Genomic DNA, 21670 nt, shown 5'->3' on the forward strand with positions numbered 1-21670 from the left:
GGACTCGGGAGGCAATCGCGGGTGGCGGGAAAGGAGGAGCAGCTGGACAAGGTAGCCAGGTAACGTTCCCCGCGCCCCCTGACCTCCCGCGCCCGGGGCACGTGACCCCTTAGCCCCCCCCTAGTTACGGCCCTGGTGTGTGTGTGTGTGTGTGTGTGTGTCCAGCAGCAGCAGGTGTGTGGGGGGGGGGTGTCCAGCAGCAGCAGAGGTAGTGTTTGTGTGTGTTGTGTGTGTGTGTGTCCAGCAGCAGCAGGTAGGGGGGTGGGGGGTGGGGGGGGGTCGTCCAGCAGCAGCAGCAGAGGTAGTGTGTGTGTGTGTGTGTGTGTGTGTGTGTGTGTGTGTGTGTGTGCCAGCAGCAGCGTGTGTGCGTGTGGGGGGGGGGGGTGTCCAGCAGCAGCAGCAGAGGTAGTGTTTGTGTGTGTTGTGTGTGTGTGTCCAGCAGCAGCAGGTAGGGGGGGAAGTGGGGGGGGTCGTCCAGCAGCAACAGTGGCAGAGGTAGTGTGTGTGTGTGTGTGTGTGTGTGTGTGTGTGTGTCAGCAACAGCAGGTGTGTGTGTGTGTGTGTGTGTGTGTGGGGGGGGGGTGGGGTGGTGTCCAGCAGCAGCAGAGGTAGTGTTTGTGTGTGTTGTGTGTGTGTGTGTGTCCAGCAGCAGCAGGTAGGGGTGGGGGGGGTCGTCCAGCAGCAGCAGAGGTAGTGTGTGTGTGTGTGTGTGTGTGTGTGTGTGTGTGTGTCCAGCAGCAGCAGGTGTGTGTGTGTGTGTGTGTGTGTGTGTGGGGGGGGGGGGTGTCCAGCACCGGCAGGTAGGGGGGAGGGGGGGGGTGTGCAGCAGCAGGTAGGGGGGTGTGTGTGTGTGTGTGTGTGTGTGTGCAGCAGCAGGTAGGGTGTGTGTGTGTGTGTGTGTGTGTGTGTGTGTGTGTGTGTGTGTGTGTGTGTGTGTGTCTGTTGGTCTCGTGCGGCTCTCCCCAGCAGCAGGTAGGTGGGTGTGGGTGTCCTACCAGCTCAATATCGTTTCCCCGTATTTAATTAACCCCCAGCCTGCCACGCTGTCACTTGCACCTGTTACACGTGACTTCTGCACGATACCTGCTCTCATAGGTAGCCTATTGGTCCACCGCGGGCACCGTATATACGAACGTACGGGACCCATCACCTCCGATCATCAAACAATGGCACATATGCCTGGAGGTGACATGTCCTGTACGTTCGTACATACGGTGCCCGTGGTGGAACAATAGGCTACCTATGACAGCAGGTACCGTGCCGAAGAAGTCACGTGTAACAGGAGATGCAGAAGCAACTGACAGCGCAGTAGGCTGAGGATTAATAGAACATACGGGGAAAAGACATCGGGCCGGTAACAGGTTTTACCGCTATATTACTGCTTAGTACATCCCGCCCTCACACTCTCTCTCTCTCTCTCTCTCTCTCTCTCTCTCAGTTTGTAAATATAATGGCCCTCATTCCGAGTTGTTCGCTCGCAAGGCGATTTTAGCAGTATTGCACACGCTAAGCCGCCGCCTACTGGGAGTGAATCTTAGCTTCTTAAAATTGCGAACGAAAGATTCGCAATATTGCGATTACAAACTTCTTAGCAGTTTCAGAGTAGCTTCAGACTTACTCGGCATCTGCGATCAGTTCAGTGCTTATCGTTCCTGGTTTGACGTCACAAACACACCCAGCGTTCGCCCAGACACTCCTCCGTTTCTCCAGCCACTCCCGCGTTTTTCCCAGAAACGGTAGCGTTTTTTCCCACACGCCCATAAAACGGCCTGTTTCCGCCCAGTAACACCCATTTCCTGTCAATCACACTACGATCGCCTGAGCGAAGAAAAAGCCGTGAGTAAAAATCCAAACTTCATAGCAAATTTACTTGGCGCAGTCGCAGTGCGGACATTGCGCATGCGCACTAAGCGGAAAAACGCTGCGATGCGAAGAAATTTACCAAGCGAACAACTCGGAATGAGTACCCATGTTCATTTTTACAGGTACCCCTACCCTATTGGATTCTACTGGACAAGTGGACGTGATCGGCGTGGGATGTAGGTAAGTATGTGTGAGTGTGTAAGTGTGTTTTAATAAATTTTTACTTTCACGGTGTGTGAGTTGTGTTTTTATTTGGGTATTTTTTGTTGTTGTAGAACTACAGGTACCAGCGGGCCCGTTATTTCCCCGCATGCTGGTACTTGAGGTTCTCCAAGTACCAGCAAGCGGGGGAGGCTTGCTGGGCCTTGTAGTTCCACAACAAAAAACAATATTCTTTTTTTTACACACATGACTATCAGCCCGGCACCCACCGCCCAGGGGTGCTGGGGACAGCCTCGGGCTTCACCCCTGGCCCTTGGGTGCCTGGAGGGGGGTGACCCCTTGATTTAAGGGGTCCCCACTCCTCCAGGGAACCCCGGCCAGGGGTGACTAGTTGGGGGGGGTAATGCCACGGCCGCAGGGACCTATATAAATGTGTCCCCCGGCTGTGGCATTATGTCCCTGGCTAGTGGAGTCCGGTGCTGGTTTTAAAAATACGGGGGACCCCTACATCTTTTGTTCCCCGTATTTTTGTTACCAGGACCGGACTAAGAGCCCGGTGCTGGTTGTCTAAATACGGGGAACCCCTGTCCAATTTTTTCCCCAGTATTTAAACAACCAGGACCGGCTCAAAGAGCCCGAGGCTGGTTATACTTAGGAGGGGGGACCTCATGCATTTTTTTTTAATTTTTTTTTAACCCATTCAGACCCTTCTCCATTAAGTTAATGGAAGCCCTGGACAAAAAAAATGCATTCATGCCCTCCTCCCACTCCCTTCCCAGTCTCAAACACTATTTTTATTTTTTTTTCTATAAAAATGTACAATATACAACAAGTATGATGAGCAGGCAGGCAGTGGGCATTGGCGGCATCGGACTGAGATGCAAATTAGTGTCGGAGGGCTGGGTCAGTTGATGGTGGGCGAGTTTGTAAGCCATTGGCGGTGGCAGCGGGCATTGGCTCGGAGGCGGTAGGGGTCATCGGCAGGATGCGGCGTACATTATGGCTGTAGTGCCTCACCAGCCACTGACCTCACCGCACGCCACTGACAGGGGGTAACAGTATAAAGGTATGTACACTATTTTAATCTTGTAATAAAGTAATAACTTGCTTTTGGTGAATTATTTAAGCCCGGAGTGCCGCATCTTTGCTACATGTGTTTATCTTTCTATGAGGGCACCGGCTGCAGCTGAATGTATGTTTGGGGAGTGCCAGTCTTTGCACTGAATATATATATATATATATATATAACAGTCCACTGTAGGCGGCACACCGGTCACAAAAGGTACAAAACAGCAGGTTGCAGCAACAACTTTTCGAAGTTTATTCTTCGTCCTCAGGTTACACACGAAGAATAAACTTCGAAACGTTGTTGCTGCAACCTGCTGTTTTGTACCTTTTGTGACCAGTGTGCCGCCTACAGTGGACTGTTGTATTGACCCGTGGCTCTGCGGGTCTAGGAGGGCACCGGGACTGAGTTATTTGTACCTGGGAGTGCTGCCAAAAGTCGTTTGTATATATATATATATATATATATATATATATATATATATATATACTGCTCAAAAAAATAAAGGGAACACTTAAACAACACATCCTAGATCTGAATGAATGAAATATTCTTATTAAATACTTTGTTCTTTACATAGTTGAATGTGCTGACAACAGAATCACACAAAAATGATCAATGGAAATCAAGATTTATTAACCCATGGAGGCACTGGCGGAACTAGAGAGCGGTGGGCCCAGGTGCGACAAAATGCTTTGCCCCCCCCCCCCCCCCCCCCCCATCCCATCCAAGTCCACCCCCTCACCCCTGGAGAGGATCTGGTGAGGGGGACCTGCTCAGGGCCAGAGAAATGGATACCTAGCAACAGTACCGTAACTAGACAATTTAGCACTGTGTGCAAGAAACGGCATCGGAGCCCCACCCCTGCATGCAAAACAGGGGCAGTGCGCGGCGTAGGCGCGCGCAAAAGTACATAGTAGCGTGGCTTCGTGGGGAAGGGGTGTGGCCTCAAAATAATATCAATTCATAAAACGGTGCACAGTAGTCTCCATTATTCAAATTACGCCGCACGGTAGCACCACTACACCAGGTAGAGACCCTTTTACACCTTACGGCGGACAGATTCCTCTTTTTACACATTACGGCAGACAGCGTCCCCTATTTACACATTACGGCAGACAGCGTCCCCCTTTTTACACATTATGGCAGACAGCGTGCACTTTTTGCACATAACGGCAGACAGCGTCCCCTTTTTACACACAACGGCAGACAGTGTGCCCTTGTTACACATAGCGGCAGACAGCGTGCCCTTATTAAACATAGCGGCAGACAACGTACACTTTTTACACATAACGGCAGACAGCGTCCCCCTTTTTACACATTATGGCAGACAGCGTCCCCTTTTTACACATTACGGCAGACAGCATACACTTTTTACACATAACGGCAGACAGCGTCCCCTTTTTACACATTACGGCAGATAGTGTGCCCTTGTTACACATTACGGCAGGCAGCGTCCCCCTTTTTACACATTACGGCAGGCAGATTCCCCCTTTTTACACATTGCGGCAGGCAGATTCACCCTTTTTACACATTGCGGCAGGCAGATTCCCCATTTTTACACATAGCGGCAGGCAGATTCCCCATTTTTACACATTGCGGCAGGCAGATTCCCCATTTTTACACATAGCGGCAGGCAGATTCCCCATTTTTACACATTGCGGCAGGCAGATTCCCCATTTTTACACATTGCGGCAGGCAGATTCCCCCTTTTTACACATTGCGGCAGGCAGATTCCCCATTTTTACACATTGCGGCAGGCAGATTCCCCATTTTTACACATAGCGGTGGGCACAGTGGCGTAACTACTGCCCCCGCAGCCCTCGCAGTGGCTTGGGGGCGAGGGGCTGCGGGGGCGCCACTGATTTACAGCAGACTGACATGCGGACGAGCGTCCGCATGTCAGTCTGCGGTCTCCTTCCCTCCGCCGCTTGTTGGAGGGACACGGACGGCACAGCGCGCCTCCCTGTGTCCCTCCTGCATCATCTCCGGCGGCCGCGGGTCTAATAGGGGAAAGTGCCGTCCGTGAGCTCTAATTGGCTCACAAACCGGCACTTCCCCCTATTAGACCCGCGGCCGCCGGAGATGATGCAGCAGGAGGGACACAGGAGAGGCGAGCTGTGCCCTCCGTGTCCCTCCAAAAAGCAGCAGCAGCAGCGGCGCGGGGGGGGGGAATATCTGGCACTGGGGCATATATGGCACTGGGGGGGGGAATATCTGGCACTGGGGGCATATATGGCACTGGGGGGGAATATCTAGCACTGGGGGCATATATGGCACTGGGGGGGAATATCTGGCACTGGGGGAATATCTGGCACTGGGGGGGAATATATGGCACTGGGGGCATATATGGCACTGGGGGGGAATATCTGGCACTGGGGGCATATATGGCACTGGGGTGGAATATCTGGCACTGGGGGCATATATGGCACTGGGGGGGAATATCTGGCACTGGGGGCATATATGGCACTGGGGGGGAATATCTGGCACTGGGGGAATATCTGGCACTGGGGGGGAATATATGGCACTGGCGGGGCATATATGGCACTGGGGGGGAATATCTGGCACTGGGGCATATATGGCACTGGGGGGGGATATCTGGCACTGGGGGCATATATGGCACTGGGGGGGAATATATGGCACTGGGGGGGAATATCTGGCACTGGGGGGGAATATATGGCACTGGGGGCATATATGGCACTGGCGGGGAATATCTGGCACTGGGGCATATATGGCACTGGGGGGGATATCTGGCACTGGGGGCATATATGGCACTGGGGGGGAATATCTGGCACTGGGGGCATATATGGCACTGGGGGGAATATCTGGCACTGGGGGAATATCTGGCACTGGGGGGGAATATATGGCACTGGGGGCATATATGGCACTGGGGGGGAATATCTGGCACTGGGGGCATATATGGCACTGGGGGGGAATATCTGGCACTGGGGGAATATCTGGCACTGTGGGGGAATATCTGGCACTGGGGGCATATGTGGCACTGGGGGGGTATATGTGTACCTGGCACATGGGGGGGGGGGCTATATATGGCACTGGGGCATGTGAGTACCTAGCACCGTGGGGGAATATCTGGCACTGGGGACATATGTGGCACTGGGAGCACAGCCCTAGCAACAAGGACTACCTCCTAGCAACGAGCATGACACCCAGTGCATGAAACACCTGGCAACGAGCATGACACCCAGTGCATGAAACACCTGGCAACGAGCATGACACCCAGTGCATGAAACCCCAGGCAACGAGCATGACACCCTGAGCATGAAAACCCCTGGCACCGTGCATGGAACCAAGAGCATGAAACCCCTGGCAACGAGCATGACACCCAGTGCATGAAACCCCTGACAACGAGCAGGTAATTGAGAAGTAATTAGAAGCCTTACTGTAGGACTTAATGTGTAATGGGCATTACGGTGTGTGGCATAATGTATCACGGACATTGCGGTGTGTGTCATAATGTGTCACAGGCATTACGGTGTATGGTATACTATATCGCGGGCATTGTGATATGTGGTATAATGTCTCAGGGTCATTGCAGTGTGTGGCATAATGTATCACGGACATTGCGGTGTGTGTCATAATGTGTCAGGCTTTACGGTGTGTGGTATACTATATCACGGGCATTGTGGTATGTGGTATAATGTCTCAGGGTCATTGCAGTGTGGCATAATACACAACTGGCATTGCGGTGTATGGCATAGGGTATAACGGGCAGGGCATTGCGGTATGTGTCACAGGCATTACGGTGTATGGTATACTATATCACGGGCATTGTGGTATAATGTCTCAAGGTCATTGCAGTGTGTGGCATAATGTGTCACAGGCATTGTATGTGCTATAATGTATCAGGCATTGCAGTGTGTGGCATAATGTATCACGGACATTGCGGTGTGTGTCATAATGTGTCACAGACATTGTATGTGCTATAATGTATCAGGGGCATTGCAGTGTGTAGCATAATGTATAACGGGCATTGCGATTCCTGTCATAATGTGTCACAGGCATTACGGTGTGTGGCATAATGTGTCACAGGCATTACGGTGTGTGCCATAATGTGTCGGGGGCATTACAGTGTGTGCATATTGTGTCATGTGCATTATTGTGTGCGGCATAATGTCTAAGGGCCATTGCAGTGTGTGGCATAATGTGTCACAGGCATTGTATGTGCTATAATGTATCGGGCATTGCAGTGTGTGGCATAATGTATCACGGACATTGCGGTGTGTGTCATAATGTGTCACAGACATTGTATGTGCTATAATGTATCAGGGGCATTGCAGTGTGTAGCATAATGTATAACGGGCATTGCGATTCCTGTCATAATGTGTCACAGGCATTACGGTGTGTGGCATAATGTGTCACAGGCATTACGGTGTGTGCCATAATGTGTCGGGGGCATTACAGTGTGTGCATATTGTGTGATGTGCATTATTGTGTGCGGCATAATGTCTAAGGGCCATTGCAGTATGTGGCATCATGTATACTGGGCATTACTATAAGGAGGAAAAATGACAAATAATGTAAGGGGCATGAATCAGGATTATTTTTCTTTCCTGTGGTGGCCAACGTATGGGCGTGCAGGTTGCAAAACTGGGGTATAAGGTAGTCTTTTCCTGCAATGCCACACCCCTTTATGTGAAACCACGCCCATTCCAATGAAACCACACCCCTTTTTTGCCGCGCGCGCCTAAGGCGCACGCATATTTATCCCTTTCTTGCTGCCAATTATGGAGCATGAGGGGGGGGGCGCCGAAGAATTTTTTGGCTTGGGGGAGAAAAATTTCTAGTTACGCCACTGGGTGGGCAAATTCCCCCTTTTTACACATTGCGGCAGGCAGATTCCCCATTTTTACAGATTGCGGCAGGCAGTCGAAAGAAAGAAAGAAAGAAAGAAAGAAAGAAAGAAAGAAAGAAAGAAAGAAAGAAAGAAAGAAAGAAAGAAAGAAAGAAAGAAAGAAGAATTATACTTACCTTCTCCGCTGGCTCAGGCTCCTCGTGCAGTTTCTGACGATTCCCGGGCAGGAGAGAAGGAGAAGGAGGGAGGTGGAGGAGGGAGCCGCAGCAGCGCTGTGTTATTGGTGGAGGCGTTGCTGCTGCTGGCTCAGGCTCCTCGTGCAGTTTCTGACGATTCCCGGGCAGGAGAGAAGGAGAAGGAGGAAGGTGGAGGAGGGAGCCGCAGCAGCGCTGTGTTATTGGTGGAGGCGTTGCTGCTGCTGCCCCTCTGCTTCACTATAGGCTGTTCTCGGAAGACAGCCTATAGTGAAGCAGAGGGGCAGCGCCAGCAGCGCCTCCACCAGTAACAAAGCGCTGCTGCGGCTCCCTCCTCCACCTCCCTCCTCCTCCTTACCCCCGTGCCGCTGCGCTCCTCTCCGGGCGGCTGTGTGCTGCGGGCAGCGGTTGCCAACCATGGCACTCCAAATTAACAAGACAACTACAAAAACTCACACGAAAACTTGAACGTCAGTGGCGTAAATCTCGTATTTCAAGTGACTTCCTCACATATAAGACAGTCTACCATTCTTATAAAAATGCCCTGGACATTGCCAAACAAACATATTTCCAAACTCTTATCTCTGCTCAAGCCTCTAACCCCAAACGACTCTTTAATACATTTAAATCACTTCTGAATCCTCCCGCACCTACCCCACCAGCCACTATCAAGGCACAGGATCTTGCTTCCTACTTCAAGGAGAAGATTGATAAGATCCGAGATGAAATGGTATGCTCTTCGGCAGCCAGTGACCTGCTCCGTTCTTTACCTGAACCCTCTGGCACTCTTTCTTCATTTGATCCCACAAATGAAGATGAAGTATCATCACTCTTCTCATCCTGCTTCTCTACTACCTCTCCTCTTGATCCTTTACCCTCACAAATAAGTAAAGCTCTGTCTCTGGTGCTCATCCCTACCTTAACTAACATCTGTAATCTCTCTCTCTCTACTGGTATTTTTCCTTCACTCTTCAAGCATGCAGTTATTACTCCCATTTTAAAAAAACAAAATTCTGACCCTAATGCTCTCTCAAACTACCGCCCTATCTCTCAGCTCCCTTGTCTCTCTAAGCTACTTGAGAGACTCGCCTACACTCGACTCACACACTTTCTTAACTCATACACTCTGTTGGACCCACTTCAGTCAGGCTTCCGTTCCCAACATTCCACAGAGACGGCACTGACTAAAGTGGTTAATGATTTGGTCACTACGAAGTCTAAAGGCCACTACTCACTACTTATTCTTCTAGATCTATCTGCTGCATTTGACACTGTAGACCACTCTCTTCTCATACAGACACTACAATCCCTAGGTCTTAAAGACACAGCCCTTTCTTGGTTCCTCTCGTACCTATCTAATCGCTCCTTCAGTGTTCGCTTCTCTGAATCTACCTCCTCTTCGCTACCTCTTTCAGTTGGAGTACCGCAAGGTTCAGTCTTGGGTCCTCTGCTTTTCTCTATCTATACCTCATCTCTTGGTAAACTAATCAGCTCTTTTGGTTTTCAGTATCATCTGTACGCAGATGATACTCAAATCTACCTATCCTCCCCTGACTTGTCCCTATCTGTACTGGACCGTGTCACTGAATGCCTTTCTGCTATCTCATCCTGGATGACATCTCGCCACCTCAAACTTAATATTTCAAAGACAGAGTTAATTATATTTCCACCGGCCAATAGTAGGTACCAACCTGATATCTCTATCACTGTTGAAAACTCGACTATCTACCCTACCCCACAAGCTCGCTGCCTAGGTGTCATCCTTGACTCTGATCTGTCCTTTGTTCCCCACATTCAATCTGTCTCAAGATCATGTTACATGCATCTAAAAAACATATCCAAAATACGACCATACCTTACACAAGACACTGCTAAAACTCTAATCCACGCTCTCATTATCTCCCGCATTGATTATTGCAATAGTCTCCTAACTGGTCTTCCCAAAACGAGACTCTCACCACTACAATCCATTCTGAATGCAGCGGCGAGGCTTATCTTCCTCGCTAGACGTTCATCGTCTGCAGATCCACTCTGTCAGTCCCTCCATTGGTTACCTGTATTCTACCGCATTCAATATAAAATACTTTTACTCACACACAAGGCCATTAACCAAACTACACCAACGTACATCACTTCGCTTATCACAAAATATCTCCCAACCCGACCTCTGCACTCTTCACAAGACCTGCGTCTCTCATCCACACTCATTACTCGCTCCCACTCACGACTGCAGGACTTTCATCGGGCTGCACCCACTCTGTGGAATGCCCTACCACACACAATAAGACTCTCCTCTAGTCTCCAAACCTTCAAGCGTTCCCTCAAAACTCACCTCTTTAGGCAAGCGTATCAAATTCCTGAACCGCCCACATAACTTTCATAAACCTTGCTATCAAATTACATCCACTCTGTACAGTCCACACATATCCTCACATGTCTTCTCATTCTATGCAATAGATAGCACCTTTCCTTATGTACATATGCCTATAGATTGTAAGCTTGCGAGCAGGGCCTTCCTACCTCTATGACTGTTATCACCCAGTTTGTAATTGTTATTTCAAATTGTAAAGCGCAACGGAATTTGCTGCGCTATATAAGAAACTGTTAATAAATAAATAATAAATAAAATAAATGTAATGAGTCAGTTTGACTCATTACATGCTTTGGGCCCCTGGACAGAGGCGGGCCCCAGTGCAACGCACTGATTGCACTGGCGGTAGTTCCGCCTCTGCATGGAGGTCTGGATTTGGAGTCACACTCAAAAATAAAGTGGAAAAACACACTACAGGCTGATCCAACTTTGATGTAGTGTCCTTAAAACAAGTCAAAATGAGGCTCAGTAGTGTGTGTGGCCTCCACGTGCCTGTATGACCTCCCTACAATGCCTGGGCATGCTCATGATGAGGTGGCGGATGGTCTCCTGAGGGATCTCCTCCCAGACCTGGACTAAAGCATCCGCCAACTCCTGGACAGTCTGTGGTGCAATGTGGCGTTGGTGGATGGAGCGAGACATGATGTCCCAGATGTGCTCAATTGGATTCAGGTCTGGGGAACGGGCGGGCCAGTCCATAGCATCAATGCCTTCGTCTTGCAGGAACTGCTGACACACTCCAGCCACATGAGGTCTAACATTGTCTTGCATTAGGAGGAACCCAGGGCCAACCGCACCAGCATATGGTCTCACAGGTTGTCTGAGGATCTCATCTCAGTACCTAATGGCAGTCAGGCTACCTCTGGCGAGCACATGGAGGGCTGTGCGGCCCCCCAAAGAAATGCCACCCCACACCATTACTGACCCACTGCCAAACCGGTCATGCTGGAGGATGTTGCAGGCAGCAGAACGTTCTCCTTGGCGTCTCCAGACTGTCACGTCTGTCACATGTGCTCAGTGAGAACCTGCTTTCATCTGTGAAGAGCACAGGGCGCCAGTGGCGAATTTGACAATCTTGGTGTTCTCTGGCAAATGCCAAACGTCCTGCACGGTGTTGGGCTGTAAGCACAACCCCCACCTGTGGACGTCGGGCCCTCATACCACCCTAATGGAGTCTGTTTCTGATCGTTTGAGTAGACACATGCACATTTGTGGCTTGCTGGAGGTCATTTTGCAGGTCTCTGGCAGTGCTCCTCCTGTTCCTCCTTGCACAAAGGCGTAGGTAGCGGTCCTGCTGCTGGGTTATTGCCCTCCTACGGCCTCCTCCACGTCTCCTGATGTACTGGCCTGTCTCCTGGTAGCGCCTCCATGCTCTGGACACTACACTGACAGACACCGCAAACCTTCTTGCCACAGCTTGCATTGACGTGCCATCCTGGATGAGCTGCACTAAATGAGCCACTTGTGTGGGTTGTAGACTCCGTCTCATGCTACCACTAGAGTGAAAGCACCACCAGCTTTCAAAAGTGACCAAAACATCAGCCAGAAAGCATAGGAGCTGAGAAGTGGTCTGTGGTCACCACCTGCAGAACAACTCCTTTATTGGGGGTGTCTTGCTAATTGCCTATAATTTCCACCTGTTGTCTATTCCATTTGCACAACAGCATGTGAAATTAATTGTCAATCAGTGTTGCTTCCTAAGTGGACAGTTTGATTTCACAGAAGTGTGATTGACTTGGAGTTACATTGTGTTGTTTAAGTGTTCCCTTTATTTTTTTGAGCAGTATATATATATATATATATATATATATATGCAGAAGTCAGCGGCACTCAACAGTCGGAATAAAGCAGTGAAGATTCTTTATTTAGGTCCTACGCCGTTTCGGGGGTTCACCCCCGTCTTCAGGGACAAGTCATATACGTATATGACTTGTCCCTGAAGACGGGGGTGAACCCCCGAAACGGCGTAGGACCTAAATAAAGAATCTTCACTGCTTTATTCCGACTGTTGAGTGCCGCTGACTTCTGCACATATTGGGATCTTGCCATAGATCACAGAGGGCACCGCAGCAAGTATCACGTCACATTCCCCACAGAGTGCCGAACCTATCCGCTACATATATATATATATATATATATACTGCGGGAACAAGGTGTTATAAACAAGGGGGGAGAGTGAAGTATGTACCAGCTATCCTGTTAAGGTTAAGGCTAATAAAAGCCTATAAGTGCATGCTGTGGTTGGCTTCTTGTATCCTGTGACTCTGAAGATATTCTGAGGGGAAACTGTGTTGACATTTTCCTGTGTGTATGTAACCCACTGTACCATATTAAAGGGACTTTGGGGCCTATTTATCACCATCCGCATCCAGGATGCGGATGACAGGTGATAAAATCGCCCCAACTCGCACTGCGATAATTGACTACATCGCAGGGATGTATCAATTATCGTGTGCAGGGACAGAACTTGCAGTCAAGCTCTGTCCCTGCAATAATACTTCGCAGCATCATCGGGGTATTTTTTGGAAAAAATACCCAGATGTCCTGCTGCGCATGCACCGCCCCCGCCGGCATCACTGCTACCGCCGCCACTCGGTTGAACCCCCCATCGCGACTACCCCCGCGCGCCGCGGACCCCCACCCCTCCCAAGCAGGATAATATACTCACCTGTCCAGGGAGCCGGTCCGCGCTGTTTCAGGAGGCTGCCGGGCGCCGAGTCCTTCTCCTGTGCTGTGACCCCCGGTGCTGTAAAGTGCGCTGCCGTTTTGCAGCGTTACTTTACTGCACCAGGGTCACAGCGCAGCATAAGTGGGACCCGGCACCCGGCAGCGCTCACCGGAGCAGCGGACACCGGCTCCCTGGACAGGTGAGTATGTTTTGGGTTTTTTTTATTTTTTATTTTTACATTGTGATCAGCTTGTGTGTCCATCGGACACACATAGCTGATCACTCTGCCGGGTCCCGCTCAGCTGGGCAAAAGTGTGCTTTTCGCAGTGCTGCCCTGTGACTGGCGAGTTTATTACAGGGCACACTGCGGTATTTTTTCCCAAATTTTTTTTTCAAATTTGTCCACATCACATTTCCCATTATAACTATGGGGAATGCGATGTGAGTGAATTAAAGGGGTTGGAGCAGGGGGTTTTTTCATGAAAACTGCTCCAAATGCCCTTTAATGCATTCAGGTGATACTAAAATAATGTGAAAAAGGGTATTTTCACACCCTTTTCACATCATTTTAGTAAAAATACTTTTAATAAATAGACCCCTTTGTCCTGTACTGCAGAATGTATATCTTCTCCTGGGGAGTCTATACTATGCCCAAAACTGTACAAACTCTCTTGTTTCAGTGGCAGATCCCCCTGGGGCTGGCCTCTATAGGGTGTACTTTAAAGTATATGTTTTCAAATATATCCCGTAGAAGCCGCAGTTCTGAGTAGTCTGGGGATTAACATCCCACAGCTGTGCCTCTATTCCCAATTACGTACCCTAACAAGCATACACTTGCCCATGTACTGCATGACATATGAGGGGGGGCAACATATGTTTGAGGCTGATAGGGATGAGGAATATTATATATATATATATATATTTCAATAAAAGAGCTGCGCAGTAGATACACTTTCCTTTTTCTCATATCCAATAAAAGATTTGAAAAGTCCCATGTCCCGTTTTCTTAATGATGTATGCTGCCGCTTCCTCCGTTTAGGAATTGTAACCACCAATTCCAATACACATGTAACGAAAGAGAAGTGGAGGGCGCAGGTATGAGTAAAAGATTCACAATTTCATTTATTTAGAAACAAATGCTCACATACATCTCAGCTTAAAATGTTGCGTTCCGTCCTTCACATAGCAGTCAAGCCACGGATCCGCTCTCTCACACAGCCGGTCTTCCGTCTCTTATCCGAGAAACGCCAGCAGTTGATTTTTCTCACCGGGACTGGGATCAGGTTGTGACCGTCTCTCACCAGCTCCACAGGCCACGCCCAACGCGTTTCGTCTACGGACTTCGTCAGGGGGTGTGGCTATGCATCATCTTACATTTCATTTATACCATCAGAAACACCTGTTTATTATAATCATCTAGGCCTATGCAATCTACAATAATTAAAAGCAACTGGACTAACCAATTATATACACACATATAGATACTAAAACCTTTATACGTTTCCAACACATTTGCTCCCAATTTGATTTCTTTACTAACAAGTTATCATATAGTTACCCGTATAACATTATTTCACAAATCATTGTTTATACAATAATTATCATATAAAAATACATTAACCAGCAGAGAAAATCTAAAAATGTAACAATATAAACACTATAAACAGTACAGATACTCCCAAAATTCGTACATTGACATATTATACCCTGAAAAGAGAGTGAAAAAAGTAATGAATACTAAATAGAATAAGCTGAATAGCATCCATAAAACGGAACATTAATTGGCAATAGATACTTCATAATAAATCCTTTCAATGGGTACCAGCACGCATAACCATTTAGAGATACTACTATTTGTCTCAAGCAGTTTTTTCTTATTAACCCATTCCAACCTACACTTCAATATACCATACAGAACTCAGCTCACAATGAGGCAAAGGGATCAATGATCCGACTACAGTGCCGCAAAGAGCGAGCTATCCACAGTACAACTAATGTAAGAAGGGGGTTATATCATAATTCTCGTTCAATCCTGATGGACTTATTGTTTCTAGCGCATGGATCCAAAAGACCTCCCTCTTACTAAGCTGTTTTAATATATCCCCCCCTCTCTCATCCAGCCTCACATGCTCCAATGCTTTGAAACTGAATTTATTTAAATCACCACCATTACACTTAAGAAAATGCCTCGGAACACTATGTTCCTGGCATTTATTCATAATACTTCTTGTGTGTTCTAACATCCGGATTTTTAACTGGCGCTTTGTTTTACCTATATGGTGGAGTGAGGGAGGTCTTTTGGATCCATGCGCTAGAAACAATAAGTCCATCAGGATTGAACGAGAATTATGATATAACCCCCTTCTTACATTAGTTGTACTGTGGATAGCTCGCTCTTTGCGGCACTGTAGTCGGATCATTGATCCCTTTGCCTCATTGTGAGCTGAGTTCTGTATGGTATATTGAAGTGTAGGTTGGAATGGGTTAATAAGAAAAAACTGCTTGAGACAAATAGTAGTATCTCTAAATGGTTATGCGTGCTGGTACCCATTGAAAGGATTTATTATGAAGTATCTATTGCCAATTAATGTTCCGTTTTATGGATGCTATTCAGCTTATTCTATTTAGTATTCATTACTTTTTTCACTCTCTTTTCAGGGTATAATATGTCAATGTACGAATTTTGGGAGTATCTGTACTGTTTATAGTGTTTATATTGTTACATTTTTAGATTTTCTCTGCTGGTTAATGTATTTTTATATGATAATTATTGTATAAACAATGATTTGTGAAATAATGTTATACGGGTAACTATATGATAACTTGTTAGTAAAGAAATCAAATTGGGAGCAAATGTGTTGGAAACGTATAAAGGTTTTAGTATCTATATGTGTGTATATAATTGGTTAGTCCAGTTGCTTTTAATTATTGTAGATTGCATAGGCCTAGATGATTATAATAAACAGGTGTTTCTGATGGTATAAATGAAATGTAAGATGATGCATAGCCACACCCCCTGACGAAGTCCGTAGACGAAACGCGTTGGGCGTGGCCTGTGGAGCTGGTGAGAGACGGTCACAACCTGATCCCAGTCCCGGTGAGAAAAATCAACTGCTGGCGTTTCTCGGATAAGAGACGGAAGACCGGCTGTGTGAGAGAGCGGATCCGTGGCTTGACTGCTATGTGAAGGACGGAACGCAACATTTTAAGCTGAGATGTATGTGAGCATTTGTTTCTAAATAAATGAAATTGTGAATCTTTTACTCATACCTGCGCCCTCCACTTCTCTTTCGATATATATATATATATATATATCTAGCTAATAAATGCCTTCACACTGTTTAGGACGTTAAACTCCTTATTCGGGAACACCTGAGTACACCCAGAGATTTTATCCACATCTCTAACGAGTGTCTAAATTGTCAAAAAAGGGGTACAACATCCATAAAGCCTGATCGCAGATTGAGACTAATCTCTAATATTGTACACTGCTGCAGGTGTGACTCGGAGACCCACTATTGCGTAGATCTCTGGGCATATTGTAACGTGGTCAGGCTCCTTACTTGATGATTTAGATTCTATGTCTAAAAGTGACATGTACTTGTTTCTTTGTCATATACAGGATTCTACTGGCTTCACGGCTGGACACCATGAAGGAGATTGGCCTGCTTAATGCAGGGATCACTGCTCTGGCAGTTTCGACACGCAGGGGACAGTGGCTACACCAATGGACTGCGGATACAGAATCCAAGTAAGGTAAGGTATGGTGAATCAGCCCTTCAACGGGTGAGGCCCTGTTGGGATACTCAGGATATGGGAATATCCGAGCCAACTGCAGGTAAGTGGACAAATCTTCCTTCCACAGCTGCGCAGTCCAAGGAATAAGATCATAAACCTATACTGCAATCCCTTCAAACCACAATGTTTACACATAAACCCAAGGGTTCCTCCAATTCCTTTAGAGGACGGTGGGGGAATTCCAGAAAACCTGCACCACCAGGTTCCAAGGAACGGTTTCAGGTCCGGTATTCTCAAAACCTTCGTTTTGACAATGGACCTCACTGCCTGGGGATCAAGCAGGTGGGAGAGAGGCTAAAAAGATTTCAGTAAAACATCTAGGCAATATCCTGCCTAGTCCCCTGGGAAACGTTAGGCTGCCCATGGGTGCAGACTGGAGTTTCTAGTACTCCCGCCTCACAGATTCTTCAAGTCAGGATTACTGGCTTCTCAGGCTGAAAGTACAATACTGCTGGTAGCTATTCTAACATTTGTCAAACACATGTAATTATTCCGGTTCCACCTCATTTACGTAACAGGGGTTACTATTCAAACATAAGGTCATTGGACCCCTACTGGTGGGTGTTCAATTCAGGAGGGAGTCTGAGAGCAGTGATCTCTGGTCGAGATAAAGGGGAATTCCTGGTATACCGGGATATCATGGGTACGTACCTTCACATTACAATCTAGCCGCCTCTCTAGACCTATCTAAGGTTTCACTACAACTATATCACTTGTAGTTCCAAACACTGCACTTGACTTCTACGCAACACCGGGGGTGTTCATCAAGGTCATGGCGGCGATTGTGCTGCTACTCCACAGACCATGAGTGGACAAAATTTCATATCTGGATGACCTTAACATCCTCCGGGGAGATGTTGTTATGGAGTGTTGCTCTCTAACATCAACTGTCCCAGGATCTTGGGTGGATCCTGAAGCTTACAATTTCACATTTGGAACCAACAAGGAGGCATTCCTTCCTGGAGATGATTCTCGACATGGAAGTGCAGAGGGTGTTTCTACCAGTGGAGAAAGCGTTAGTGATCCAATCAATGTTCTGGGATGACCTGAAGCCAGCCCAGATATCGGTTCATCAGTGCATTCCCCTTATGGGGAAGATGGTTGCCTCCTACGAGGCTTGACAGTACGGAAGGTTCCTTGCATGGTCTTTCTAACTGATTCTCCTAGTCAAATGATAGGGATCTCATCTTCACATGCACCAGCAAATAAGCCTGTTGCCGAAAGCCAGAATTTCATTCCTCTGGTGGCTGCAAACTTCTTACCCTCTTGACAGAGGTTGGGGAGCTGTCACCCAAGGGGAACACTTCTACGGAAAGTACTCAAGTCAGGAATCCATCCTTCCGATAAACATTCTGGAGCTAAGGGCTGGGTTCAATGGCCTTCTACTAGCGGCACATCTTCTTCAAGATCAGACCATTCAGGTTCAGTCGGACAATGTAACGGCGGTGTCCTACATAAACCGAAAGGGTGGAACGAAGAGCAGAGCTGTAATGTCAGAGGTGACAAGAATCCTCCTCTGGGCAGAAAATCACACGGTGGCGCTGTCAGCAATCTTCATTCCGGGAGTGGACAACTAGGAAGCGGACTTCCTCAGCAGACTCGATCTCCTTCCAGCAGAATAGGGCCTAGATCTGGAGGTATTCGTAGGGGTCACAAGCCGATGGGGTGTTCCTCAGATAGGCATAATGGCCTCTCGCCTCAACAAGAAGCTTCGGAGATACTGTTCCAGGTCGAGAGACCCACATGTAGTGGCGGTGGACGACCTGGTAACTCCGTGGATGTTCCAGTCTGTGTATGTGTTTTCTCCACTTCCACTCATCCCAAGGACTGGCCCAGAAGGGCTTGGTACGTGGATCTTCTGGACTTACTGCTGCAGGATCCGAGGCCTCTTCCTCTTCATAAGGACCTTCTGCAACAGGGGCCGTTCACCTAACAAGACTTCCCATGGCTACGCTGGACGGTATGGAGTTTGAACGCCTGATTTTACCTCGGAAGGGCATTCTGAGAAAGGTAATTCCTACCCTGATACAGGCTAGTAAGGGAGTATCGTCTAAACATTACCATCGGATTTGGGAAAAGTATATGTCTTGGTATGAATCCAAGAAGTTTCCTACGGTGGAGTTTCAACTGGGATAGTGTCTCCTCTTTCTACAAGCAGGTGTGAATGTGGGCCTATGCTTGGGCTCCATAAAAGTCCAGATTTCATCCCTGTCCATTTTCTTCCAGAAACAATAGTCTGCTATCCCTGAGGTTCAGACTTTCTTGAAAGGGGTTCTGCACATCCAGCCACCTTTTGTGCCTCCAACGGCACCGTGGGATCTTAATGTGGTGCTGCAGTTCCTGCAATCGAATTGGTTCGAACCTCTTCAGGAGGTTGAGGTCAAGTTTCTTACTTTGAAGGCTGTCACACTGTTGGCATTGGCATCTGCTAGGCGTGTGTCAGAATTGGGGGCATTGTCCTACAAGAGCCCCTACTTGATTTTCCATGAAGATAGGGCTGAGCTCAGAACGTGTCAGCAACTTCTTCCAAAGGTTGTGTCGGCTTTTCATATCAACCGACCTATTGTGGTGCCAGTGGCTACTGACTCCTCAATCACTTCAAAATCCTTGGATGTTGTAAGGGCTTTGAAGTTTTATGTGAAGAGAACTTCTGTCACAGAAAGTTGGACGCTCTGTTTGTCCTTTATAATCCCAACAGGGTTGGGTGTCCTGCTTCTAAGTAGGCAATTTCTCATTGGATCAGGTTTACTATCCAGCAAGCTTATTCTACGGCTGTATTGCCGTGTACAAATTCTGTGGCGGCCCACTCTACCCATAAAGTGGGTTCTTCCTGGTCGGCTGCCCGGGGTGTCTCGGCTTAGCAGCTTTGTTGGACAGCTACTTGATCGAACATGTTGGCTAAGTTCTTCAAGTTTGATGCTTTGGCCTCTGAGGACCTTAAGTTTGGTCAATCTGTTCTGCAGGAGCCTCAGCACTCTCCTCCCGCCTCAGCACTCTCCTAAATGGAACCCCAGCATCCTCTAGGACGTAAGAGAAAATAGGATTTTAATTACCTACCGGTAAATCCTTTTCTCGTTGTCCATAGAGGATGCTGGGCGTCCGCCCAGTGCTTCGTTTTCCTGCTTTGTTACTTGGTTAAGTATTGGTTCACAGCTGTTGCTGTTCCTCTTTCCTGCTGATTAGCATGGTTTCTTCTTGTTCCTGCTGATTAACATGGTTTCTTCATGTTGTGTGCTGCTTAGCATGATTTCTTCATGTTGCATGATGGTTAACATGGTTTCTTTATGTTGCATGCTGGTTGGCATGGTTTCTTCATGTTTCATGCTGGTTCGCTTGATTCTTCAAGTTGCATGCTGGTTTGCATGGTTTCTAGTGATGAGCGCCTGAAATTTTTCGGGTTTTGTGTTTTGGTTTTGGGTTCGGTTCCGCGGCCGTGTTTAAGGGTTCGACCGCGTTTTGGCAAAACATCACCGAATTTTTTTTGTCGGATTCGGGTGTGTTTTGGATTCGGGTGTTTTTTTCAAAAAACCCTAAAAAACAGCTTAAATCATAGAATTTGGGGGTCATTTTGATCCCATATTATTATTAACCTCAAAAACCATAATTTCCACTCATTTTCAGTCTATTCTGAATACCTCACACCTCACAATATTATTTTTAGTCCTAAAATTTGCACCGAGGTCGCTGGATGACTAAGCTAAGCGACCCTAGTGGCCGACACAAACACCTGGCCCATCTAGGAGTGGCACTGCAGTGTCACGCAGGATGTCCCTTCCAAAAAACCCTCCCCAAACAGCACATGACGCAAAGAAAAAAAGAGGCGCAATGAGGTAGCTGTGTGAGTAAGATTAGCGACCCTAGTGGCCGACACAAACACCGGGCCCATTTAGGAGTGGCACTGCAGTGTCACGCAGGATGTCCCTTCCAAAAAACCCTCCCCAAACAGCACATGACGCAAAGAAAAAAAGAGGCGCAATGAGGTAGCTGTGTGAGTAAGATTAGCGACCCTAGTGGCCGACACAAACACCGGGCCCATCTAGGAGTGGCACTGCAGTGTCACGCAGGATGGCCCTTCCAAAAAACCCTCCCCAAACAGCACATGACGCAAAGAAAAAAAGAGGCGCAATGAGGTAGCTGTGTGAGTAAGATTAGCGACCGTAGTGGCCGACACAAACACCGGGCCCATCTAGGAGTGGCACTGCAGTGTCACGCAGGATGGCCCTTCCAAAAAACCCTCCCCAAACAGCACATGACGCAAAGAAAAAAAGAGGCGCAATGAGGTAGCTGACTGTGTGAGTAAGATAAGCGACCCTAGTGGCCGACACAAACACCGGGCCCATCTAGGAGTGGCACTGCAGTGTCACGCAGGATGTCCCTTCCAAAAAACCCTCCCCAAACAGCACATGACGCAAAGAAAAAAAGAGGCGCAATGAGGTAGCTGTGTGAGTAAGATTAGCGACCGTAGTGGCCGACACAAACACCGGGCCCATTTAGGAGTGGCACTGCAGTGTCACGCAGGATGTCCCTTCCAAAAAACCCTCCCCAAACAGCACATGACGCAAAGAAAAAAAGAGGCGCAATGAGGTAGCTTTGTGAGTAAGATTAGCGACCGTAGTGGCCGACACAAACACCGGGCCCATCTAGGAGTGGCACTGCAGTGTCACGCAGGATGGCCCTTCCAAAAAACCCTCCCCAAACAGCACATGACGCAAAGAAAAAAAGAGGCGCAATGAGG

This window comes from Pseudophryne corroboree, chromosome 8, assembly GCF_028390025.1.
Source record: "Pseudophryne corroboree isolate aPseCor3 chromosome 8, aPseCor3.hap2, whole genome shotgun sequence".
NCBI lineage: Eukaryota > Metazoa > Chordata > Amphibia > Anura > Myobatrachidae > Pseudophryne > Pseudophryne corroboree.